We start from the raw sequence: 27,047 nt of genomic DNA, 5'->3' as shown, positions 1-27,047 counted from the left end.
GCATGGGAGAATCCCGCCCAGGATTCTCCACACCTCTGTGATGATCCGGCCCTCCCAGCACCAGCACAAACCAGAAGCAATTCAACCCCGGCGGGAGTCTCCCAAATAGAGAATTTATCCCCAGATTTGTTTTTATGCAGATGGACCAACCAGAATCAGCATTCACAATAACTTCCAAAATGGAAGTGGTCAGATCAATTTTCACAGGGCAACCTCAGGTAATGGAGTCTGTTGATGACTATTTCAAAGACCTGGTACAGGCATAATGAGTCAATTAGCCTCCTGACGCACAACTGGGCCATATACTGGCATCACTGATGGCTATGTGAAACAGGCAATACACTCCTCATTAAAATATGCAGTTTCTGGATTGCCCAAACAGCAGTCTTTAAGGAGATGGCTGGATGTTGCAGTTGCAAAGATAATTTTCTGAAATTTAACTTTCCTTGATCTGGAGCCAGGAGCAGTGGAAACTCCCTCAGGTTCGCTGCCAACATCACGGTTGACCTAAGGTGGTGTCTGTAGAAACATTAGGCTTCATCATGATACAGGAGTGGCATCCTTGGCTCACTGGGATTACTATTGATGGGAGCTGAATTATAATTTGGAGCAGCAACAAAAATGAGTAACTGGGTAGGTTTTCCAGCAGCACGGTGCACTCTTGGAGAAAGACTAGAGGGGTTCATCGCAAGAGTGTTCCATAAGGTGGCAGGACTTTGTGACAATGCCTTTGTCCATGGAAAGAGTGGCCACTTGCATGAAACATTAAATGCAGAAGTCGAACAAGTATATGCTGAGCCTCCTCAATGGCTTGCACATTCTGAATGCCACTGTAAATAGAACTATCAAAACATTGTCTTGGCCCTTTGGTTCCCACTCATGTGCAGAAAAGTGTGTGGGCCATGAAAAGGAAGATGGAGAAAGTGGACATTGAGAAGTGGGGATTTTTCTCAAAGCACCTGCACTTCTTGTTAATAATGCCAATTGAAGTTAAATTGAACTGGTTAGCATTGCAGCCTCACAGTGCCAGCAGCCCAGGTTTAATTCCGACCTCAGTTGACTATTTGGAGTTTATACATTCTGCCAATGTCTGTGCAGGTTTCCTCTGGGTGCTCTTGTTTCTTCCCATGGTCCAAAGCTGTGCGGGTTAGGGCCATACTAAATTGCCCCTTAGTGTCCAAAGGTTAGGCCATCATGGGGATTGGGTGGGGGAGTGGTCCTGGATGCGGCACTCTTTCGGAGCGTTGGTGCAGATTCAATAGGCCGAATGGTCTCCCTCTGCACTGTAGGGATTCGATGAAAATATACACAGGTGGAGGGGCCATTTATTTGATGGCTACCTGAGCACATATAGTGATACTTACTGACACAGGGTTTGGGTCGTGTGAGGAGGTATATAGTATTGTTTAATTTGGTCAGTAAATCTATTTCAAGTAAATACCAGCTCCGGTTTCTTGTTTTACCAACTGGTTATCAGGATTAAACATTTCTGACTCATTGCCTCCATCTAATGTTGTCCTTTTCCTAATGACCAAGTCTGTCCCTGCATAGGTGCTGATGCAGCAGTCTTTGATTGTGCCCACATAGGCTCCAGGTCCAAGATATTGGCCAAGAGAATCTCATCGGAGAAAGGCCCTAAACACCTGTCTCTACCTCTGCTGGACTCACTGGGGTTGCATCATGTGCAAATGGCAGAAAAAATAGTAGAGATTGATAATTGCCAGAGAGTGCATGCAACATAATGTTGGATTGTTACAGTTCTGTTTAACTTTCTTCATGACCTAAAAATTAATTGCTTACATCCCTTTTCCATTTTTTCCAGCTGCCTGGTAAGTGACCTTCTCATTTGGGATAAGGATGATTTGTTGATGGCAGGACAGTTGTGTGTTTAGGGAGGTCATGGAGTGGGTCAGGTAGGTTCAGCACCTGATTGCCAGGGTGTGACCTAAGTAAATCATGCCTTTATGAGGGCATCCTTGGCAGCAAGATTCGCCATTGATGGTACCAACATGCATCATCATCCTCCTTCTCTTCTGAAGTAATTCAGACCTTGGGCGTGATTCTCCGTTTTGCCGGCGCCCAGAGGTTTCCCAACGGCGTGGGGCTGCCCCACAATGGGAAATCCCATTGACCGGCCGGCGTAACGGAGAATCCCGCCGGTGGGTCGAGGCTGAAAAGTGGCGTGGCGGGGCGGAGAATCCAGCCCCTTGTTTCAGCTCTAGCCTCGCTGCTGTAATATCTTCAGCATTGTACAATCATTCTTGAGTTTGTGATTGGGGTATATTTAAAGGAGCTTTCAGATATGCTTGGGCACTTGAAGCACATCTTTTGAATTCCAATTCCTTGATCTCATTGTCGTCTGGCTCCTTCATTCTGTCTGAGCTCATTGTTGGCAAAGCTCTCACATTTTCCTCCCTTGGCAAACATACCATCAGTCACCTGAGTGATGCATTTGTCGGTGGAAGGCTGCGATATTCTGCAAATATCCACTGGAATGAGCTTGTTGTTGAGGTTTATTGTCATTTTGACAACCAAAGCAAGGGCGCCAGGTACACATGGCAACAATTCTTCTTCCAGAAGGCTACAAATGTCTGTGTTGACCTGGCAGTCTGCCTTGTCTCTCCCGAGGCGCTTGTCTTCAGGCATCTCAATGAAGTTGACATGCCGTCTGTTGGAGGCCTCGTCTCCTGCGAGCTGCACCACTGTGCTCCTCTGTGGGCAGGATGTAGACCTGTGAAAAGAAGGCTGCAGCTGTTTCTCTCCTTGGTCTTCATCTGAGGTCCGAGGTAAACCTGCAATAAGTGACACCTTTGCTCATCTAATGTATGACAGATGGAAAGTGAAGATCGGCCATGCAAATCTCCTAAGTAATGAAAGTAATCCCTGATGCAGTGTAAATCATTAGAACTGACCCCAAAGTTCTGAAAGCACACTCTCAGCATAAATACTGGCCAGAGTTTTCTGGTTGTCCAGGTGGCAGGACCGTCCGGCCGTGCCGACGGTGCCCCCCATCCCCACCGCCCTGTTGACAAGGGTGGGATCTTCCTGTCAATGGTAGGTCACCTCCACGAAACAAACTGTGGGTTGCACAGAAAATCCCTCCCATTGTGTTTTATTTTTAGCATATCTTCAATCACGGATCCCTGAGGGACACCACTAGTTGGCAATCAGTAGCTAGTGGTGTCCCTCAGGGATCCGTGTTGGGCCCACAATTATTCACAATTTACATAGATGATTTGGAGTTGGGGACCAAGGGCAATGTGTCCAAGTTTGCAGATGACACTAAGATGAGTGGTAAAGTGAAAAGTGCAGAGGATACTGGAAGTCTGCAGAGGGATTTGGATAGGTTAAGTGAATGGGCTAGGGTCTGGCAGATAGAATACAATGTTGACAAATGTGAGGTTATCCATTTTGGTAGGAATAACAGCAAACGGGATTATTATTTAAATGATAATGACCGATGCTAAAGACCGACAATGCACGAATGACCACATTTAGATTTTTTTGATGAACTCGGACTTTCCTCCCCGTTCCTGGCCCTGTATTGTTTTCCTAAGATCTTTTTGTATATTGGGAATGCCTGATGTGCCTCCATCCCTTCCCCACTGAAGTCAAGTTCACCATTCTAAATGGGGGAGAAAAAAAAACAGATTTACTCTTGTGCACTATTTTCGCCTGGTGGTACAGGGTTTCGAAAAGCATGCGAGATTTGACAGTTTGTGAATGAAATGGAAATCCAACTGAGGAGACAGGAACATTCTCTGAAAGCTAAGTGCAACCTGTTTCCGCAGCTTCAAATGCAACTATTAGGCCCTGTATTATAACGTAGATATGTTTTAATGCTTGATTCATCATAGGGACCATCCTTTAAAGGTAAATTGACTCTCACATTAACTACCTTGTGGATTTGTTTACAAACTGCGTTTTTTTTTCCAATATAGAAATGAAAAGTGCTATCAGTCTGTGCTGTCTTCTTTTCCACTGTGGTTTAAATGGCTCTGGGCGATTAGGTTTTGACACTTGAAAAAAAAAAAATTAACCATCTGTTCCCTTACATTCAGGTTTTCTCACCTGGGATTGACAGGCATTCTGCTTTGCAACTGAAATGTGCATTGTCTGTTCTTTCCTCCTCAGAGAGTGGGCTGAGTTTCAATTGTTAATGGGTTTTAAACACCATTCCATTCCTTTGAGGATGAATGATAGTTTCAAGAATGGCAGAGCGACATGGCCGGTAGATGCTGGGAGAAGCCTCCCGAGGGTGTTCCTGCAGCCAGTACGCCTCACGAGATCTACCCAGACCTTTGCAAGGCGGAGCGATCCAAGATCCTTCCCACAATGGGCACGACCAGGCCACACACGCCTAAGTACATTTAAACCTACAAAGTGTACTCACGCGGGGCCTACCGGCCTCTCGGTATCTAATGGCCTCCCCAGTGACACCCCAACTGGGCGCTGTTCAGTACCGGTCATTATAAATGTGTACCAGGCGGAACGGCACACGGGGTAGGAAGGTCTCCCAAGTAACCGGAGGTCCCTGGGTGGTCATGGGCAGTGCAGGGTGGCCCCTTGGGAAACTGCCATCCTCCCCAGGCAATGCCAACCTGACACTGCCAAGGTGCTCAGGTGGCACTGCAAAGCTGGCAGGAGCACTGCCAAGTTGTGCCAGTACCAGGGTGGCACTTTCAAAGGCCAGGGCCTGTGGGGGGACCATACCCATGAAAGGTGGGTGGGTATGAATGGTGCATGTTCAGGGCTGGTATGAAGGGGGCTCTGGAATGTTGGGGGGGTGAAGGGCCTGAAAGGGAGGATGGGAAGGCCTGAATGTAGGGAGGCCCTCAGCGACCCCATAGCAGGGTGTCATCACTTGGGGGCGGGGGTAATACCCATATGTGTGGGGTAGTGACACTGCCCATATGTAGGGGTTGTGGGTGACCCACAAGCACACTTCGAGATCAGGGCACCCTTTCAAAATGGCGGCCCGATCTCTGAGAAGCTGGTCTGGCTAGTGAGTTCAGCTTCCCAGTGATGACAATAATTCTGAGTGGGCTAAACCGGTGATAAACACCTCAGGGCTCCAAAATGTTACTCAGGCTGCGATTTAACCAAATGGGAACAAAGTCCCAGAGCAAGCGCTTTTAGCCGCATATTGAAACACCCCACTATTTAACGCGCCCCTAGTTAGATGCCCGTGGCAGAACCTTGTTTTGTGCACTGAGAAGCTCTGCTTGCCGAAACTCCTCAGTGTAGCGGGAGATCGAGACGCTATTTTTAATGCATCAGAGCTCCTGACGCAACTCCCTCCAAGCCTCAACTCACTATGAGGTGATCCCCGGGCACCCCAGCAGCCCCCCCCCCCCCCCCCCACCCCTCCCGCAACACACGTGCAGGGTACCCCTGGCCCAATCGCCACTGTGCAAAAAATGGCAGCTTGACACCTTGGCAGTGCTAACTCGATATCCTGGCAGTGCCCCAACAGCTGGCAGTGCCACATGGGCACATCGACAGTGCCAGATTGGCACACAGGTGGCACTGCCAGAGTGCCAGGATGGCAGTGCCAGGGTGTCCGAGTGGCACCAGCAGTGGCAGGGTGCCTCCCCCCCCCCCCCCCCCCCCCCCCCGCCCAGACGGCAAGCACAAGGAAGGTAAAATATTTTCCATTACAAGGATTGCATATTGTACACGTAGGGTGAGTGGCTATGGAGCATACATGGATGGCAGAGGTGTCATAGGGTGCCATTGGCATTGTGAGGAGTGTGGGTAAGTATTGGGTGAATAGTAGTGAGAGGTGAGGCTTCGGGCCCTTTAAAGACTGTTTAGATCTGGAACATTGAGGGTGAACTGAGGTGGACCTTTTAACCAGCCTGCCTCTACACCCACACTCTTCATGCACTCCAGCCTAGTTCACAAACTGCACTGTGAACCCGACCTCAGGGCGAAAAGAGAAAAATGACATTTCACCTGCATCAGATATGCAGTTTGAGACCTCAGAAGTGTGCAGGTTGGGTTTTCTTGGGCCCAGAGGGAGATTAAGCGCAATATGTACATATTATATAGAGATGTTGTGGCGTAGTAACTAAGCTCTGGCACCCTGGCACATTCTGTATTACCAAGGTGGCACTGGTTAAAAATGAATGTTTATTTACAGGGTGACTTAGATGCATTGTTTTTAAATTGTGCTGACATTAAACTTCAGAGAAACTCCATATTGATGTAGCCCATTAAATGCTAAAGGTACAAATAAATCTAGCGGCAGCCAGGATAAATGAAGTTTACCTGAAGCAATTGATATCAATTCAAATCTGCTGGGTATACAAATCTCTATCACTGTCCTCCATAAAATGAATTACTTCCATAGCAGACTGACTCACTGCAGCATTTCTCAGGTATGTGTAAAAAATGAATGGGGACCAAGAAAAGTGATCACAGTTGGGAAGGTAATAGGTGTACTATAATGACCTTGATAACCTTTGTCTGAGATTGGGACAAATCATCCTGCTGTCCTCGTAGTTGTCATGATCCAGCAATTTTTTCTATGTAAACATCAGGGAAGCAAATCTGAAAATGTTTGTGATATAGCAAATCCTCAAACAAGAAACACTTTTGAATGTTATTTGAACAACTAAGGAGTTCATACAAAATGATTCAAAAGATTATTGCTGCAGTTGTCAATGCAGCAGATTGATGTCGTTTTAAAGTTGTTAGTTGCTTATGCTCAAAAGAAAGATACTTCTGTGAACTTCAGAGGAAAGAAGATCGGACAAAGTGAAAAAATGGGCTGCTTATTCGCTGGGAGCTTGTTTCCTGCTGTTGGCATTCTCCAATTTTCCACCTTTTATTTTGCTGATGAAACATTTTCAGCTGTGATAATAAAACTGCACCAGGTTACTAATCTTAAATACATCAAGGAATACTCTTTAATGGAAAGGAGGAAAGAAACAATTTCGCTCTAGTTTAATGTCTGATTGCAATGGTTTATCAATGGTTGTGGGCAGAATTTTACATCCCCCAAACTGTAAGGTCCGCAGATGAGTGTGTGGAGTGTGTTTGTGGGTGGTGTGGGGGGAGGGGGGGGGGGGGTGGGGGTGGTGGTGGTGGTACTCGCCTGCCACCCACCCCAACCTTTTTCCAATTTTACAGTTGGACGGGCGAAATCCTGGCCAGCCCGTCTGTCCTAGTTCCGATTGGGCCCTGATGTGACTAATGAATGACCACTGTTTCCCACCCATCCTCAATTTCCAGGCTGGGGGAAGGCATTCAGGAGCAGGGTATAAACCTGGAAAGTGAGCCTGCTCAGGCCTCAGGCGGGAAGGAGCATGGGTAGAGGCCTCAGCAGTCGGGCTGCCAACCGTGATTAAATATGTTTGGGGCTGTTTCATCACATCCTGGGGTTACCATTGATCAGATTAGGGGAGGCAGCAGTGCAGTGGTAATGTCACTGGATTAATGATCCAGGGTAATGCTCCGAGGACCCCGGTTCAAATCCCACCACAGCAGATAATGAAATTTGAATAAAATAAAAATCTGGAGTTAAATGTCTAATGATAACCATGAAGCCATTGTTGATTGTCATAAAAATCCATCTGGTTCACTAATGTCCTTTAGGGAAGGGAATCTGTCGCCTTGCTTGGTCTGGGCTACATGTGACTCCAGATCCACAGAAATGTGGTTGACTCTTAACTGCCCCCTTAGGGCAATTAGGGATGGGAAACAAATGAACAACACATCCTCTGAACGAATATTTAAAAACTGAACTGGACTAGCCACATTAATACTGTGGCTACCAGGGCAGGTCAAAGGCTAGGAATCCTACGGCGAGTAACTCACCTCCTGATCCCAAAAGCCTATCCACCAACTACAAGGCACAAATCAGGAGTGTGATGGAATACTCCCAACTTGCCTGGATGAGTGAAGCTCCAACAACACTCAAAAAGCTCAACACTATCCAGGATAAAGCAGCGGCTTGATTGCTCCCCCTTCCACAAACATTCAAACCTTCCACCACCGACGAACAGTGGCAGGCGGATCACAATGCAAAGATGCCTGCTGGGTGTGCGAGTAAATTCTGCGTGAGGGACAGGAATAGGAAGGCGGCGATGCTGCTAAGAGTGAAAGCCTGGACGTATTGATTATGTTTACATGTGAGGAACGAGCATTGGTTGGGGAACAGAAGATGATCAGTAATAATGAACTTAACCATAGCAATAAGTCAACAACTTGATATGATTAGAGAAATAGGCTGAAAATATATAATAGGAAACATTTCTGACCAAAAACAAAAGATCCTCCTGACATAGTGGCATAATTCTCTAATTGCAGACTAAATAGCAGGAAAACCGGAATGGTTTCCGCTGGCACCATGAGCAACACTAACATGCCATCCAATTGCACTTAGAATTTTTGTCCCACAGAATCAGGCTTTAAGTTGGCCGAGTGGGGCAGGCACTAAACCTGCTGACAGGTCCCGCTCTTCAGAGATCGGTGCCAGTTTCAATCTCTCAATACTGTTGCAGCCCCCAACCCCTCCCCCCCACCAAATTATTGGCAAGGCCCCCCTGACCACCCCAAATCACTGCCAAGGACCAACTTATTCCCTCTGTTCAAGCCCTGCCCTTGGCAGTGTCAACCTGGCACCTTGCACTCTGAGGGGGGAGGGGGTGTAAGTGGGTGAGTACCCTCCCTGCTCCACCGTTTCAGGGGGTGGGGTCCTTCAGGGTAGGTGAGAGTCATAGGGCTTGCGTTGGGCTGGAGGGGCTCAGGTGTGGGGGCAGCACACAGACAGAGCACCTGGTCTTTCTAGGAAGCTCTTCAGAACAAAGACATGGCCTCTTTTTTAAAAACTGTGGTTAGAAAAAACAGTTGCTTAAAAGTGGAAGTACTTCAGAGTTAATAGATCCCTGTAGGAATGTATGAATAAATTACGGTAATCCTTCCTTAAAACTGCCTGGACTGTCAATCAAGCGGCTTTTAAACGGCAATGGTCCGTGAAATTGAATGTAAACACTGCGGTTCAAAGCTTTTAGACTCCTACGTTTGCACACAGACATGAAAAATTTAAAAGGCAATCAAATTGACGGTGTAAAAACACTCCAAAGGTTTCCACCACATTAAAATGTAAACTTTTACTGTCATCTCACAGATCTTTCATTTTGCCCTGTAAAGTTTTTACGGCTGCAGATTGGAAGACCTTCACTTTATTTTCAAGAGATCTTTCATTATGACATGCTGACAGACCGTTTAAAGGCTGCAGATGGAAGACCAGCCAAACGGCTCTCTTCTCAGGAAAACCCCCCGACCTGAGACCATCGTATCTAGCTCAAGCTCCCCTGAAGGACCCCTACGGCATCCTCGAGGCAATTATAGGGACAAAACTAACCCTCTTTCTGCCCCTCAGAGCGCAAGCTACCAGGCCTCCGTTTCTCAGGACTTGGACAAATTTATGCCAGTGGGAACCCTGGCTGGAGCATCCCAGGAGGCAGGTAAATCAGGCTTCCAGCTCGATGATATTAAAATTAGTTTTAATGAGGTATCTGAATTCTCGGAAACCTGTTCCATGAGCGCCCAGGGTTATCATAGAAACCTACAGTGCAGAAGGAGGCTATTCAGCCTGTGAATGTCGGGCAGCCCTTCTTCCTGCTCCCATGTGAGTCAGCTTCCAGTGGGTGATAAAAGCCTGCTGTCATACTGCCGGCTGGACAGTTTGGGTGGGGTGACTAGGCTAGTGGTGGGCTAAGTTTAAAAGGTGCTCTGTTTCAGAAGCAGCTACTGTTGGATGCTGGAGGTGTCATGTTTCACATCTGTTACAAGCTGGCACGGTTATGGTAGGTTTGCATTCTTAATGCTGTGAAAGACAAATAGGGAGGTGGAGCTTTTGTCCAGCTGGGCAAGATTAGCTGCTCAGAATGATCGCGCAGTATTTGTGACTCGCAACATGTTTGACATTCAACATGAAACCTATTTCTTGCCTGATGCCGAATTCAACATGCCCCGCCAAGCCCACTGCTAGCTAATGGACCCAGAGAATCCACCGAACATTTCCAGAAGGGTACCACACAGACCAAATATTCCCCACTCTAATCCGCCATACAATAGCCACACTCATATTATCACTTATGATTTTAACCAATTGTAAAGTAAAGTCTTCTTTAACGTTATCAACTTAATGTTTGACAAAGAAAATAGAAAACACAGGTTAGTTGTATCCCGTAAAAGGCATGGCCCAGTCCTCGTCCACAGTGATACAGATTCTACATTTCATCACAAACCATAGTTTCCTTTATTACAATTATTATTCAATAATTCATAATCATATTGTTATTATTACAAGTATAGCAATATTATTTTCTGGTAATATGCTGGTAATATTTACAGAAGTAACCCGCAGTGGTTACTCAGAGAAATGAATTCCTCAATATGGGTGCTGTAGACTGCAGCATCCATTAATGTCAGCAAATGTCAGCGATAAAGTACCCAAAGCAACTTGAGCTCAAAATATATCTGACAAAAAGAACGAGAATGGCTTCACAGCGATGAAATCTATGACTCAGAGGTAACTATAAACTTTTCTTATTGTTTTAGATGTTACCTGAATAATTCAAATGTACTCCTCTTCGTCAAATGACCCAGGTTCCAGTCCCACTTCAGGTTTGATGGCCATGGAAAGCGTGTTCATAATATGGTAATACACCTGTGGCAGGCACTAAGAGTGCCTGGTTTCGAGTCTTCTGGTCAGGCATTCTTGATACTGGGTGGTACCCTTCAAGCTCTAATGATAGGCTAGTAACCAGCTCCTTGAATAATTAGCTTCAACAGCAGATAAAAGCATGTGTTTCGTTTGTATTATGTGTTTCGAGGTGCAGGAAGAGAATCTTTCAGATACCCAATATTATCCATTTAATCTTCTGTACACTATTCTCAAATAATTTTAAGATGGTAAATTTGACAATGAAATCTGAACAGAATAATAGTGTTTCTGTTGCTTGGCTTTATAGGTTCAGTTTTCCAATACAAAGTGGAGCTGGGACCAACGAGCTGAAATCTCTCAGTTGGAAGGAGGCTCCCCAAATTCCTCAACTGGAAGAAGCCCAGTAAAGCAGTGCAAAGCAAAAGGACATTTGCAACCATCTTCAGCCTGATGTGTTGAGTGGCTGATCCAACATGGTGAAGCTACAACACAGAACTAGTAAGTAAATGAAGTTGCCATAGTCCCAGATAACCATAGGCTGCTTTCCCCTTTTGAGGGGGAGAGCTGACTGGTGGTGATTTAACCTGAGGATAAGCGCATCTCAGGTAAGGGCCAAGGTTGAGAAGGTCAGGCCTTCATGAATTACCTCAGCTAGTACGGGAATTGAATCCACTCTGCTGGCCTTGCTCTGCATCATGAACCAGCTGTCTGGTCAAGTGAGCTAAACCGGCCTACAGCAAAGGAGTACTTGTGTCATAAACAGTGTAAGACCATAAACATAGGAGCAGAATTAGGCCACTCGGCCCATTGTGTCTTCTGTGCCATTCAATCATGGCTGATATTTTTCTGATCCCCATTTTCCTGCCTTCTCCCCATAACCCCTGATCCCCTTATTAATCAAGAACCTATCTATCTTGGTCTCAAAGACACTCACTGATTTGGCCTCCACAGCCTTCTGTGACAAAGAGTTCCACAGATTCACCACCCTCCGGCTAAAGAAATCCATCCTCATCTCTGTTTTAATGGATTGTCCCTTTAATCTGAAATTGTGTCCTCTGCATCTAGTTTTTTCCACAAGTGGAAACATCCTCTCCACGTCCACTCTATCCAGACGTCACAGTATCTTGTACGTTTCAATAAGATCCCCCCTCATCCTTCTAAACTCCAACGAGTACAGACCCAGAGTCCTCAACCGTTCCTCACACGGCAAGCTCTTCATTCCAGGGATCTTTCTTGTGAAACTCCTCTGGACCCTTCCAAGGTCAGCACATCCTTCCTTAGATATGGGGCCCAAAACTGCTCACAATATTCCAAATGAGGTCTGACCAGAGCCTTATATAACCTCATCCCTGGTCTTGTACTCTAGCCCTCTCGACATGAATGCTAACATTGCATTTGCCTTCCTAACTGCCAACTGAACCTGCACATTAACATTAAGAGAATCGTGAACAAAGACTCCCAAGTCCCTTTGTGCTTCTGACTTCCTAAGCATTTCCCCACTTAGAAAATAGTCCATGCCTCCATTTCTCCTTCCAAAGTGCATAACCTCACACCTTTCCACATTGTATTCCATCTGCCACTTCTTTGCCCACTCTCCTAGCCTGTCCAAGTCCTTCTGCAGCCCCCTTGCTTCCTCAATACTACCTGTCCCTCTGCAGCTCTTTGAATAATCTGCAAATTTAGCAACAGTGCCTTCAGTTCCTTCTTCCAGATTGTTAAGTATATTGTGAAAAGTTGTGGTCCCAGCACCGACCCCTGAGGCACACCACTAGTCACCGACTGCCATCCTGAAAAAGACCCCTTTATTCCCACTCTCTTATTTTTGCCAGTCAGCCAATCCTCTATCCATGCCAGGATCTTACCCTTAACACCATGGGCTCGGGCCAATAGCCAACTTGTTCCAGTCCCGGCCTCATTGGTCCAACAATGTGGACCAATGCCCAACAAAACAGGAAACATCCATCCCGGCAAAATACCACCCTATTCGTCTACTCTTAGTCATCCATAAAATGATAGAAGCTGCCCTTTTGGAGGTCGCAGCTTTGGAATGAGGAGGCTTGATGAGTTTCTGTAGTGTACCTTGCAGAAGGTAACACACTATTTCCACGGTGCTTTGGTGGTCGAGGTAGTGGATGTTGGGGGTGGTGGATAGGCTGCTTTGCCCTGAATGGCGTTGAGCTTCTTGAGATTTGTTGAAGCTGCACTCATTCAGGCAAGTGGAGAGTATTCCATCACACACTTGACTTCTATGTTGTAGATGGTGGACAGGCTTCAAGGAATCAGGTGGTGAGTTACCCTTCACAGAATTTCCAGTCTCCGACCAGTTCTTGCAACAGCAGTATTTATATGGCTGATCCACACACGCACACAGGCAAAATAGAGGGATAGGGTGGTGGAGAGGGAAGAAAGGTTATGATGAAATAAAAGGGATAAAAGATCTCCGGTGCCCCATGATGGTTTTCAGTTAAGTCTTTCAGGAGTTCATGATTTTGCTTTGATGCTTCTTCCTTCTTAGTTTGAGAGGGTTTTCTCTGGCAAGGCTGTCTGCTTTCTCAGTAGATTCAAGGTAATTTCAACGATATAGTAAAGATGTGCCAGGCACTCACTGGTTTTAGAACATTATATAGTCCTTTACTTCAGCAGAGAGAGATAGTTCCTTCTTTGTTCAACATCTAATCACTTCTGACCAGCTCTCTCAAACGTACACGCAGGAACCAATTATTGACTGTTGTCAGCCACAACCTACAGGTTGCCAGCCAGCCAACTGAACTGACTTTCTCCAATGCTGGTTCCCCGTGTCTGCGTGGGTTTCCTCCGGGTGCTCTGGTTTCCTCCCACAGTCCAAAGATGTGCAGGTTAGTTGGATTGATCATGCTAAATTGCCCTTAGTGTCCAAAGGTTAGGTGGGGTTACTGGGATAGAGTGGAAGTGTGGGCCTAGGTAGGGTGCTCTGGGGTTTGGTGCAGATTTGATGGGGTGAATAGCCTCCTTCTGCACTGTAGGTTTCTACGATAACCCTGGGCGCTCATGGACAGCTGTTGGCCCGACTCCCACTCAGTTGTGCAAGGATCACGGCATCGTCTAATGGGAAGGGAATGGGCTTCAGGAGATCCGACTGGACTAGCTGGAATTGTTTTAATTAGGGATCGGTGGATTGTACAAGGTTATTACAAGGTTATTAGCAAATACCTCAAAGTATTCCAAGAGGACCTTCGTAAAATAAAGGGAGCGAGGGCCAAGATTTATGTGGATCCCAACGCCTTACCAAAATATTTTAGGGCACGGCCAGTCTCATACTCATTGCTTGTGAAGTTAATAACTGAAATCAAGTGATTGGAAAACCTCTGGATAATCAGGCCAGTGTAGTTTGCGGAATGGGCTGCGCCAGTGGTCCCTATCCTCAAGCCTAAGTCAGTCCCCATTTCAGATATTATAAACTTAGTCAACAAAGCCTCATGACTGGATAGGTACTTCATGCTGCGACAGAGGATTTGTATACCAAATTGACAGATGGTCAAATCTTCACAAAACTGGATATAGAACAAAGAGCAAAAAATAATACAGCACAGGAACAGGCCCTTCGGCCTTCGAAGCCTGTACCGGTCATGATACCAACCTTTGCCAAAACCCGAAGCACTTCCTTGTGCCATATCCCTCTATACACATCCTATCCATGTGTTTGTCAAGATGCCTTTTGAACACCGTTAATGTATCTGCTTCCACAACCTCCCCAGGCAACGCAGTCCAGGCACTCACCACCCTCTGCGTAAAAAACCTGCCTCGCACATCTCCTCTAAACTTTGCCCCACGGACCTTAAACCTATGCCCCCTGGTACATACCCCTCCACCCTGGGAAAGAGTGCCTGCCCATCCACTCTATCCATGCCTCTCATAATCTTGTAAACCTCTATCAGGTCACCCCTCAACCTCCGTCTTTCAAATAAGAACAGCTTCAGGGTCCCAGCTTCTATACCCGGCTTGGGTCACAATCTGTGAAGAAACTGCAAGCTCTCCCCATGTTTACGTGGGTTTCCTCCGGGTGAACAAAGAACAGAGAAAAGTACAGCACAGGAACAGGCCCTTCGGCCCTCAAAGACTGCACCGACCATGCTGCCCATCTAAACTAAAATCTTCTACACTTCCGGGTTCCGTATCTCTCTACTCCCATCCCATTCATGTATTTGTCAAGATGCCCCTGAAACGTCACTAACGTCCCTGCTTCCACCACCTCCTCCGACAGCGAGTTCCAGGCACCTACTACCCTCTGTGTAAAAAAACCTACCTCGTACATCCCCTCTAAACCTTGCCCCTCGCACGTTAAACCTATGCCCCCTTGGAATTGACCCCTCTACCCCGGGAAAAAGTCTCTGACTATCCACTCTGTCTATGCCCCTCATAATTTTGTAGACCTCTATCAGGTTTCCCCTCAATTCCTTCGTTCCAGTGAGAACAAACCAAGTTTATTTAACCTTTCCTCATAGCTAATGCCCTCCATACCAGGCAGCATCCTGGTAAATCTCTTCTGCACCCTCTCTAAAGCCTCCACGTCCTTCTGGTAGTGTGGCGACCAGAATTGAACACTCTACTCCAAGTGTGGCCTAACTAAGGTTTTACACAGCTGCAACTTGACGTGCCAATTTTTATACTCAATGCCCCAGCCAAGCATGCCACGTGCCTTCTTGACTATCTTCCCCACCTGTGTTGCCCCTTTCAGTGACCTGTGGACCTGTACACCAAGATCTCGCTGACTGTCAATACTCTTGAGGGTTCTACCATTCACTGTATATTCCCTACCTGCATTAGACCTTCCAAAATGTATTACCTCACATTTGTCCGGATTAAACTCCATCTGCCATCTCACCGCCCAAGTCTCCAAACGATCTAAATCCTGCTGTATCCTCTGACAGTCCTCATCGCTATCCACAATTCCACCAACCTTTGTGTCGTCCGCAAACTTACTAATCTGATATCAGTTGGATTTTCCTCCAAGTCATTTACATATACTACGAACAGCAAAGGTCCCAGCGCTGATCCCTGCGGAACACCACTAGTCACAGCCCTCCAATCAGAAAAGCACCCTTCCATAGCTACTCTCTGCCTTCTATGACCTAGCCAGTTCTGTATCCATCTTGCCAGCTCACCCCTGATCCCGTGACTTCACCTTTTGTACTAGTCTGCTATGAGGGACCTTGTCAAAGGCTTTACTGAAGTCCATGTAAACAACATCCACTGCCCTCCCCTCATCAATCATCTTTGTCAACTCCTCAAAAAACTCGATCAAGTTAGTGAGGCATGACCTCCCCTTCACAAAACCATGCTATCGCTTATGAGTCCATTGTTATTGCTTCCAAATGGGAATAGATCCTGTCTCGAAGAATTCTCTCCAGTAATTTCCCTACCATTGACGTAAGGCTCACCGGCCTGTAGTTCCCTAGATTATCCTTGCTACCCTTCTTAAACAAAGGAAAAACATTGGCTATTCTCCAGTCCTCCGGGACATCACCTGAAGACAGTGAGGATCCAAAGATTTCTGTCAACAGAAAACAGTCCAAGTCTATTCAGCCTCTCCACATAGCTAACACCCTCCAGACCAGGCAACATCCTGGTAAACCTCCTCTGTACCCTCTCCAAAGCCTCCACATCCTTCTGGTAGTGTGGCGACTAGAATTGTGCGCAATATTCCAAGTGCGGCCTTACCAAGGTTCTATACAAATGTAGCATGACTTGGCTTGCCAGTTTTTGTACTCACTGCCCCGTCCAATGAAGGCAAGCATTCCGTATGCTTTCTTGACTACCGTGTCCACTTGTGTTGCCACCTTCAAAGATCTGTGGACCTGCACACCCAGATCTCTCTGCCTTTCTGTATTCCTAAGAGTTTTACCATTTACCGTCTTTTTCCCCTCTATGTTAGACCTCCCAAAACGCATTACATCACATTTGTCTGGATTAAACTCCATTTGCCATTTCTCTGCCTACTTCTTCAGCCTATCTATGTCCTGCTGTATCTTCTGATAATCCTCAACACTACCTGCCATTCCACCAATCTTGGTGTCATCCGTGAACTTACTCATCAGACCGGCGACATTTTCCTCCAAATCGTTTATGTACACCACAAACAACAGAGGCCCCAGCACAGATCCCTGTGAACACCACAAGTCACAATCTTCCATTCAGAAAAACACCCGTCTACTGCTACCCTTTGCCTTCTGTGACCGAGCCAGTTCTGGATCCACCTTACTGCCTCACCTCTGATCCAGTGTGACTTCACCTTTTGTACCAGTCTGCCATGAGGCACCTTGTCAAAGGCTGTACTGAAGTCCATGTAAACACCATCCACTGCCCTCCCCATATCAATCATCTCTGTCACCTCCTCAAAAAACTTGATCAAGTTAGTGAGGCACAACCTCCCCTTCACAAAACCATGCTGTCTATCGTTTATGAGTCCATTTGTTAATAATTTACCAACTACTGACGGGAAGCTCACTGGCGTATGGTTTCCAGGATTATCCCTGCTACCTTTATTAAACAGCGGTACCACATTGAGCCATAGCTACCTCCAGCTCAAACTAGATGAAACATCCAAATACATCACAATGGATATACAAGCCTGCCCTTTGGATTCGCTTCGGCATGTGCCATCTTTCAGCATGTCATGGAAAATATTCCCCAAGAGCTGCCTAGGACAGCAGTATATCTCAACGACATATTAATCACAGGGGCCACTGAACAAGAGCGCTGAGTGAACTTGGAAGAGGTCTTGAGGTAATTTTCTAACGCAGGCATAGGTCTCAAGAGAGAGAGAAATGTGTATTCCAGGCTGGCGAAATGATCTACCTACCAGGCAGGCAAGAAGGACCTACCCCACCCTGGAGGATAAAGTCAAGGCCATAAAGGAGGTGCCAATCCTGCTAAATACAACAGAGTTGAAATCTTTTTTAACCCTGCACGTTACTTAAAAAATATCAAACGTGGTCATGGCAGGCATCGCAGGATGAAGCCTTCACGAACATAAAACAGCAACTGCTGTCCTAAAACACTCTGGCTCATTATGACCTTAGAAAAGAACTAATATGGACATGTGATGCCACTCCGTATGGAGTGGGGTAGTCCTCTCACATCATTGGGATGATGGCCCGGAGATGCCCATTGCACACGTGTCCAGGACCTTGGCGGGCACTGAGCTACAGATAGAAAATGAAGGGTTGGATGTTATTTTTGGTGTAAAAAGGTTCCACCAATATGTCTTCGGCGACATTTTGTAATCAGAACAAACCACAGGCTTTTTCTGGGCTTTTTCAAAGAAGATAAAGCAATGCTCCCCATCGCCTCGTCTCGGATCCAATGTTGGGTCTTGTTATCGGTAACCTATAAATAATCACGAGTGCCGCCCTGGAGTGGTATTGCCATGCAGATGCTCCGAGTTGCCTCCCAATGCCCATGAGCTTAGCTCCTTTTCCGGCGAGTCGTCATAACTTCACATTTCTTAGCTACCCTACCAGTATCTGCAAAACAGATTAAAGCTTGGGCCCAGAAGGACCCACATTGTCCACATTATGTCATATGAACCTCAGTGGCGGAATCAAAGGAAAACCCATGACGACATAAAGCCTTCCTCCTGAAAAGACAAAGGGCTGGATTCTCTGTTTGGGAGACTAAGTCCCCACACAAGCGCGAAAATGGAGGTCTTTTACCCCAGGAAAAATGGCGCAAAACGGCCACCGATTCCCCGTTTTGCTGGGGGCGATCAGAGTTCCCAGCTCTAGCTGCCGACATGGCCTGGCGAATTGCCAGGTCCATGGCTGCGCATGCGCAAGGCAGCGGCCTGCAGCAGATGCGCCGTACTTCATGGCGGATTCAGCCCACAGACCCGAACCGCAAAAATAGTATCCTCCTTTGGCCGCTCGTGTGCCCCGCACCGCCAGCCCACAGTGCCCCTAGCACCGAATGAATCCCCCACTGCCCTCCCCCGACTATGGCGGTGCCGGACTGAGTCTGCAGCCGCCACGCTGAGTTCACGACAGGTGAGACCACATGTCCCATGCCGTCGAGAACTCGGCCGGTCGGGGACGGAGCATTGCTGGGTGGGCCTCAGGCAATGGCCTGAGCCGTGGATACATGGGGCGGCGCACTCATAGAGTACTCCGCTTTTCAGCGGGCAGAGCATCACGAACGTGGCGCCGCCCCCGATTTTGGCGTCATCGGGGATTCTCCACCCCCTTGCGGAACGCGATTTCAGCGTCGGGGAGCGGAGAATCCAGCCCAAGAACAAAATGTTGAAGACGGTATTATCCTGTGGGGGTCACCCGGATAGTTATTTCCCACCCAGGTTGGTGCCCAATTCTAATGGAGTTACACAACGGTCTCCCTGGGGTATCCAAGATGAAGATGCTCACGAGGAGCTATGTTTGGTGGCCCAGGCACGATGCAGGCATCGAGGACTTGATAAGCAATGTTCCTTGTGCCAGGAGAATCATAGGCTCTAATCTTTGGTCCCCTTACGCCCATGGGAATAGCCAGGAAGACCATGGATGGGGTACATGTCAGCTTCACTGATCCGTTAGTAAGGTCAACGTTCCTCATTATGGTCGACGCCCATTCTAAAATGGTTGGAAGTGCATTGCACACCTCCATGACTTCTCACGCAACAACAGAAAACCCCCGTCAAAGTTTTAGTACCCACAGCATACCAGAGGTCCTTGTATTCTATAATGGTACCATCTTTACTAATGGGGAGTTCCAGGCCCCTGGAACCGGACCGGGAGTTACTGATCGTCCCGGGCTTTGACATTTGTCTTGTATGCTGTGGTTCCGGCTTCATCTATGTTTGAGAATAAACCTGCTTTGCCTTACAGCCTGCGCCTCCTGGAATTATTATAGAGATGGTCAATGTCGGGCATTTGATGGTGCAATTGTTACTAGCAGGTAAATAATGGGGAACCAGTGGATGCAATTCAACTTATTTTTCCAAAGGCCTTCAATAAAGTGCCAGGCAAAAGGTTAGATGGAGGCAAATGGAAGATAAGGGCGAGTGGATTTGAGGTAATATATTAGCACAGATAGAGGATTCATTTACATATAGGAAGGAAAGTTGGGATGTATGGGGCATTTTCAAGTTGGCAGACTGTGACTAGGGAAGAGTCACAAGGATCATGGCTGGAGCTACATCTATTTCTAATCAGTACTAATGACTTCGACAAAGAGATTAAGAGTAATGTATCATAGTTTGCTGACGATACTAAGCTAGGTGGGAATGTAAGCTGTGAGGAGGACACAAAGAGGCTGGAAAGAAATAGACAGTTTAAGTGTTTCAGCAACAAGGTAGCAGATGGAGTATAATGTGGGCAAGTGTGAGATTATTCACTTTGGTGGTAAGAATTGAAATGCAGAATATTTTTTAAAAGGTGTGAAACATTGTAAACATTGATGTTTAGAGGGACTTGGGTATATAACAAGAACAAAGGAAAATACAGCACAGGAACAGGCCCTTCGGCCCTCAAAACCTGCCCGACCATGCTGCCCATCTAAACTAAAAGCTTCTACACTTCCGGGGTCCGTATCCCTCTATTCCCATCCTATTCATGTATTTGTCAAGATGCCCCTTAAACGTCACTATCGTCCCTGCTTCCACCACCTCCTCCGGCAGCGAGTTCCAGGCACCCACTACCCTCTGTGTAAAACAACTTACCTCTTGCATCTCCTCTAAACCCCGCCTCTCACACCTTAAACCTATGCCCTCTAGTAATTGACCCCTCTACCCTGGGAAAAAGTCTCTATCCACTCTGTCTATGCCCTTCACAATTTTGTGGACCTCTATCAGGTCGCCCCTCAACCTCCTTCGTTCCAGTGAGAACAAACTGAGTTTATTCAACCTCTCCTCATTGCTAATGCCCTCCATACCAGGCAACATCCTGGTAAATCTCTTCTGCACCTTCTCTAAAGCCTCCACATTCTTCTGGTAGTGCGGCGACCAGAATTGAACACTCTACTCCAAGTGTGGCCTAACTAAGGTTCTATACAGCTGCAACATGACTTGCCAATTTTTATACTCAATGCCCTGGCCAATGAAGGCAAGCACTCTGTATGCCTTCTTGACTAATTTTTCCACCTGTGCTGTCCCTTTCAGTGACCTGTAGACCTGTACACCTAGATCTCTCTGACTGTCAATACTCTTGCGGGTTCTACCATTCACTGTATATTCCCTACCTGTATTAGACCTTCCAAAATGCATTCCCGCACATTTGTCCGGATTAAACTCCATCTGCCACTTCTCCAACCTATCTAAATCCTGCTGTATCCTATGACAGTCCTCATTGCTATCTGCAATTCCACCAACCTTTGTGTCGTCCTCAAACTTACTAATCAGACCAGTTACATTTTCCTCGAAATCATTTATATATACTACGCACAACAAAGGTCCCAGCACTGAACCCTGAGGAACACTACGAGTCACAGCCCTCCAATCAGAAAAGCGCCTTGCATTGCTACTCTCTGCCTTCTATGACCTAGCCAGTTCTGTATCCACCTTGCCAGCTCACCTCTGATCCCGTGTGACGTCACCTTTTTATAAGAACATAAGAACTAGGAGCAGGAGTAGGCCATCTGGCCCCTCGAGCCTGCTCCGCCATTAAATGAGATCATGGCTGATCTTTTGGGGACTCAGCTCCACTTTCCGGCCCGAACACCATAACCCTTAATCCCTTTATTCTTCAAAAAACGATCTATCTTTACCTTAAAAACATGTAATGAAGGAGCCTCAACTGCTTCACTGGGCAAGGAATTCAATAGATTCACAACCCTTTGGGTGAAGAAGTTCCTCCTAAACTCAGTCCTAAATCTACTTTCCCTTATTTTGAGGCTATGTCCCCTAGTTCTGCTTTCACCCGCCAGTGGAAACAACCTGCCCGCATCTATCCTATCTATTCCCTTCATAATTTTAAATGTTTCTATAAGTCCCCCCTCATCCTTCTAAATTCTAACAAGTACAGTCCCAGTCTACTCAACCTCTCCTCATAATCCAACCCCTTCAGCTCTGGGATTAACCTAGTGAATCTCCTCTGCACACCCTCCAGTGCCAGTATGTCCTTTCTCAAGTAAGGAGACCAAAACTGAACACAATACTCCAGGTGTGGCCTCACTAACACCTTATACAATTGCAACATAATCTCCCTAGTCTTAAACTCCATCCCTCTAGCAATGAAGGACAAAATTCCATTTGCCTTCTTAATCACCTGTTGCACCTGTAAACCAACTTTCTCTGACTCATGCACTAGCACACCCAGGTCTCTGCACAGTGGCATGCTTTAATATTTTATCGTTTAAATAATAATCCCGTTTGCTGTTATTCCTACCAAAATGGATAACCTCACATTTGTCAACATTGTATTCCATCTGCCAGACCCTAGCCCATTCACTTAACCTATCCAAATCCCTCTGCAGACTTCCAGTATCCTCTGCACTTTTCGCTTTACCACTCATCTTAGTGTCATCTGCAAACTTGGACACATTGCCCTTGGTCCCCAACTCCAAATCATCTATGTAAATTGTGAACAATTGTGGACCCAACACGGATCCCTGAGGGACACCACTAGCTACTGATTGCCAACCAGAGAAACACCCATTAATCCCCACTCTTTGCTTTCTATTAATTAACCAATCCTCTATCCATGCTACTACTTTACCCTTAATGCCATGCATCTTTATCTTATGCAGCAACCTTTTGTGTGGCACATTGTCAAAGGCTTTCTGGAAATCCAGATATACCACATTCATTGGCTCCCCGTTATCTACTGCACTGGTAATGTCCTCAAACAATTCCACAAAATTAGTTAGGCACGACCTGCCCTTTATGAACCCATTCTGCGTCTGCACAATGGGACAATTTCTATCCAGATGCCTCGCTATTTCTTCCTTGATGATAGATTCCAGCATCTTCCCTGCTACCGAAGTTAAGCTCACTGGCCTATAATTTCCTGCTCTCTGCCTACCTCCTTTTTTAAACAGTGGTGTCAAGTTTGCTAATTTCCAATCCACCGGGACCACCCCAGAGTCTAGTGAATTTTGGTAAATCATCATTAGTGCATCTGCAACTTCCCTAGCCATCTCTTTTAGCACTCTGGGATACATTTCATCAGGGCCAGGAGACTTTAGCCCCATTAGCTTGCCCATCACTCCCTCCTTAGTGATAACAATCCTCTCAAGGTCCTCACCTGTCATAGCCTCATTTCTATCAGTCGCTGGCATGTTATTTGTGTCTTCCACTGTGAAGACCAACCCAAAAAACCTGTTCAGTTCCTCAGCCATTTCCTCATCTCCCATTATTAAAACTCCCTTCTCATACTCTAAAGGACCAATATTTACCTTAGCCACTCTTTTTTGTTTTATATATTTGTAAAAACTTTTACTGTCTGTTTTTATATTCTGAGCAAGTTTACTCTCATATTCTTCATTATAGCTTTTTTAGTAGCTTTCTGTTGCCCCCTAAAAATTTCCCAGTCCCCTAGTCTCCCACCAATCTTTGCCACTTTGTATGCTTTTTCCTTCAATTTGATACTCTCCCTTATTTCCTTAGATATCCACGGTCGCTTTTCCCTCTTTCTACCGTCCTTCCTTTTTGTTGGTATAAACCTTTGCTGAGCACTGTGAAAAATCGCTTGGAAGGTTCTCCACTGTTCCGCAACTGTTCCACCATAAAGTCTTTGCTCCCAGTCTACCTTAGCTAGTTCTTCTCTCATCCCATTGTAATCTCCTTTGTTTAAACACAAAACACTAATATTTGATTTTACTTTCTCACCCTCCATCTGTATTTTAAATTCCACCATATTGTGATCGCTCCTTCCGAGGGGATCCCTAACTATGAGATCATGAATCAATCCTGTCTCATTACACAGGACAAGATCTAGGACCGCTTGTTCCCTCGTAGGTTCCATTACATACTGTTCTAGGAAACTATCGCGGATACATTCTATACACTCCTCCTCAAGGTTGCCTTGACCGACCTGGTTAAACCAATCGACATGTAGATTTAAATCTCCCATGATAACTGCTGTACCATTTCTACATGCATCAGTTATTTCTTTGTTTATTGCCTGCCCCACCATAACGTTACTATTTGGTGGCCGATAGACTACTCCTATCAGTGACTTTTTCGCCTTACTATTCCTGATTTCCACCCAAATGGATTCAACCTTATCCTCCATAGCACCGATGTCATCCTTTACTATTGCCCGGATGTCATCCTTAAATAACAGAGCAACACCACCTCCCTTACCATCCACTCTGTCCTTCCGAATAGTTTGATACCCTCGGATATTTAACTCCCAGTCGTGACCATCCTTTAACCATGTTTTGTACCAGTCTGCCATGAGGGACCTTGTCAAAGGCCTTACTGAAGTCCATATAGACAACATCCACTACCCTGCCTGCATCAATCATCTTTGTGACCTCCTCGACAAACTCTATCAAGTTAGTGAGACACGACCTCCCCTTCACAAAAACATGCTGGCTCTCGCTAATACGTCCACTTTCTTCTAAATGGGAGTAGATCCTGTTTCGAAGAATTCTCTCCAGTAATTTCCCTACCACTGACGTAAGGCTCACCGGCCTGTAGTTCCCTAGATTATCCTTGCTATCCTTTTAAACAATGGAACAACACTGGCTCTTCTCCAGTCCTCTGGGACATCACCTGAAGACAGTGGGGATCCAAAGATTTCTGTCAAGGCCTCAGCAATTTTCTCCCTAGCCTCCTTCAGTATTCTGGGGTAGATCCCATCAGGCCCTGGGGACTTATCTACCTTAATATTTTTCAAGACGCCCAACACCTCGTCTTTTTGGATCTCAATGTGACCCAGGCTATCTACACACCCTTCTCCAGACTCACCATCCACCAATTCCTTCTCTCTGGTGAATACTGATGCAAAGTTTTCATTTAGTACCTCACCCATTTCCTCTGGCTCCACACATAGATTCTCTCCCCTGGCCTTCAGTGGGCGAACCCTTTCCCCGGCTACCCTCTTGCTTTTTATGTACGTGTAAAAAGCCTTGGGAGTTTCCTTAATCCTATTTGCCAATGACCTTTCGTGACCCCTTTTAGCTCTCCTGATTCCTTGCTTAAGTTCCTTCCTTATATTCCACACAGGCTTCGTCTGTTCCCAGCCTTCCAGCCCTGACAAATGCCTCCTTTTTCTTTTTGACAAGGCCTACAATATCTGTCGTTATCCAAGGTTCCCTAAATTTACCATATTTATCCTTCTTCCTCACAGGAACATGCCGGTCCTGAATTCCTTTCAATTGACATTTGAAAGCCTCCCACATGTCAGATGTTGATTTACCCTCAAACATCCGCCCCCAAACTAGGTTTTCCAGTTCCCGCCTAATATTGTTATAATTAGCCTTCCCCCAATTTAGCACATTCACCCGAGGACCACTCTTCCTTGTCCACCAGCAGTTTAAAACTTAGTGAATTGTGGTCACTGATCCCAAAATGTCCACCTGCAGAAACTTCTACCACCTGGCCGGGCTCATTCCCCAATACCAGGTCCAGTACAGCCCCTTCCCTAGTTGGACTATCTACATATTGTTTTAAGAAGCCCTCCTGGATGCTCCTTACAAACTCTGCCCCGTCTAAGCTCCTAGCACTAAGTGAGTCCCAGTCAATATTGGGGAAGTTACTTGCTTTTATTCCTTTCCAAAATCTGTCTACCTATCTGCTCCTCTATCTCCCGCTGGCTGTTGGGTGGCCTGTAGTAAACCCCCAACATTGTGACTGCACCCTTCTTATTCCTGATCTCTACCCATATAGTCTCGTTGCCCTCTGAGGTGGCCTCCCACAGTACAGCTGTGATATTCTCCCTAACCAGTGGTGCAACACCTCCACCCCTTTCACATCCCCCTTTATTCCGCCTGAAACATCTAAATCCTGGAACGTTTAGCGGCCAATCCATATATGTTCATACAGGGAACATAGAAAGTTAGCATGCAGGTACAGCAGGAAATTAGGAAGGCCAATGGGAGGTTGGCCTTGAATGCAAAATTATTATAAGAAGAATGTTTTGCAACATCTGTACTGGGATTTTGTGGAGACTAGAACTGCACACAATTGCGGTCTCATATTTAAGGAAGGATATACTTCTGTTGGATAAGGCACAGCAAAGGTTCTCTGGACAGGTTCCTGGGATGTAAGGGTTGTGCTATAATGACAGGCTGAGTAAATTGGGTTTATCTCCTTGGGCGTTTCGAAGAGTTAGAGGCAATCTCATTGAAAGACATATTCAGAAGGGATTGGACAGGTAGACAATTAGTGTTGACCCACTGGCTGGGGAATCCAGAACACAGGGACACAGTCTCAGGATAAGGGGTTGATCACTTACGACTGAAATAAAGAGAAACTTATTCAAAGAATATAAACATAGAACATACAGTGCAGAAGGAGGCCATTCGGCCCAACGAGTCTTCACCATTTAGGCCTTCACTTCCACCCTATCCCGGTAACCCAATAACTCCTCGTAACCTTTTGGACACTTAAAGGCAATTTAGCATTGCCAATCCACCTAACCTGCACGTCTTTGGACTGTGGGAGGAAACCAGAGCACGGGGAGGAAACCCACGCAGACACAGGGAAAAACCCTGACAGACAGTGACCCAGCGGGGAAAGTGGAGTTGAAGCTGAAGATCAGCCACGATGGTATTGAATAGGCTCAATGACCATGGGCACAATTCTCCCCCCTCCACGACGGGCGAGTCCCACAATGCCGCCCCGGCACATGCACGCGATTCTCCCACCCCTCCATAACAGCGCGCCGAGATTTACGGCAAGCCGCTCGCCGTTTGTAACGGGCAAGCGGCGATTCTCCGGCCCGGATGGGCCAAGCGGCCTGCCCAATACGACGTGTTCACGCTGGCGCCAACCACACCTGGTCGCTTCCGGCGTGAACAGCGCGCGAACGCAGCGGGGGCGGCCTGTGGGGGGGAGGAAGGATCGAGCACCGGGGGGGGGCGCTCAAAAGGGGCCTGGCCCGCGATCGGTGCCCACCGATCAGCGGGCCGGCGTCTATGAAGGACGCACTCCTTTCCTCCGCTGCCCCGCATGATCACTCCTCCATTTCTTGCGGGGCGCCCGCGGGGAGGACGGCAACCGCGCATGCGCGGGTGACATCATTTACGCTCTGCCGGCCGCGTAATTTACGCAGCGCCTTTTTTACGTGGCGCCAAGGCCCGGTGCGCGTAAATGATGCGGCGCCGCTCCTAGCCCCCGGGGGTGGGAGAATAGGGGGCGAGGAGCGGCCTCCAATGCCAGAGTGAAACTCTCCGGTTTTCACTCCGGCGTCGGCACTTAGTCTCCCGTTGGCAGGATCCCGCCCCATATGTCTAC

The 27,047-nt window shown here is 46.8% G+C and overlaps 1 protein-coding gene across 7 annotated transcripts in view; it reads right to left on the bottom strand.

Annotated features, from left to right (window-relative positions):
• slc8a1b (solute carrier family 8 member 1b) overlaps nt 1–27,047 on the bottom strand; it is a 356,896-nt gene that overhangs the window by 51,849 nt on the left and 278,000 nt on the right. The gene's annotated exons all lie outside the window — the stretch shown is intronic.

This window comes from Scyliorhinus canicula, chromosome 6, assembly GCF_902713615.1.
Source record: "Scyliorhinus canicula chromosome 6, sScyCan1.1, whole genome shotgun sequence".
NCBI lineage: Eukaryota > Metazoa > Chordata > Chondrichthyes > Carcharhiniformes > Scyliorhinidae > Scyliorhinus > Scyliorhinus canicula.
The sequence above is the reverse complement of the archived record's forward strand: the minus strand, read 5'-3'. Positions and strand labels throughout refer to the sequence as shown.